The sequence below is a fragment of the Antrostomus carolinensis genome, unplaced genomic scaffold (assembly GCF_000700745.2).
Source record: "Antrostomus carolinensis isolate BGI_N321 unplaced genomic scaffold, ASM70074v2 scaffold51918, whole genome shotgun sequence".
Taxonomy (NCBI): domain Eukaryota; kingdom Metazoa; phylum Chordata; class Aves; order Caprimulgiformes; family Caprimulgidae; genus Antrostomus; species Antrostomus carolinensis.
The window spans coordinates 44,498-45,097 of NW_010333382.1; positions in this window are offsets into that span (position 1 = coordinate 44,498).

Below are 600 nucleotides of genomic sequence, written 5' to 3' on the forward strand. Positions count from 1 at the left end.
CTGTGCAACCTGCTCAAGATGTACCTGCTTTGGCAGGGGGGTTGGACTAGATGATCTCCAGAGGTCCCTTCCAACCCCCACCATTCTGAGATTCTGTGATATAACAGCAGTTTTTCTGCCTCCTAAGAGAATAATCTAAACATGAATGCTATTTGTGAACCAGTGTCTTGTCTTGCTGAATTCATTTATGATTTTATAAAAAATAACAATGCCTCAAATAAAGGCATTTAAAAATAATTTCCCCATAATCTAAATGCCTAGACTACGAGACTACAGCAGGCGTTTCTCACTTCTTAGTTCTCTTGCTGCAGCAGAATAATCTTTTTATTGTCATTTAGCCTTCAAAGGGGAAGAGGGAGAAGACAGAGTATACCCTTTAGCATAGGGGCCATTCTGACTGCAGTGTGGATTTGTGGATTTAAATCCCTCTTCAAACCAAGAAGAAAGATATGATCTGGGGCTTGTTGCAACCCTGGTGACTAGTATTTATTGAAAGGACAGTAGGAGGAACAGTCCCTCTGAGAGTGACTTACGTATTCTGGCCAAATTAGATGCCTGAATCAAGGACAGGACTAATGTTTCTGACATTTGAAGAATCAC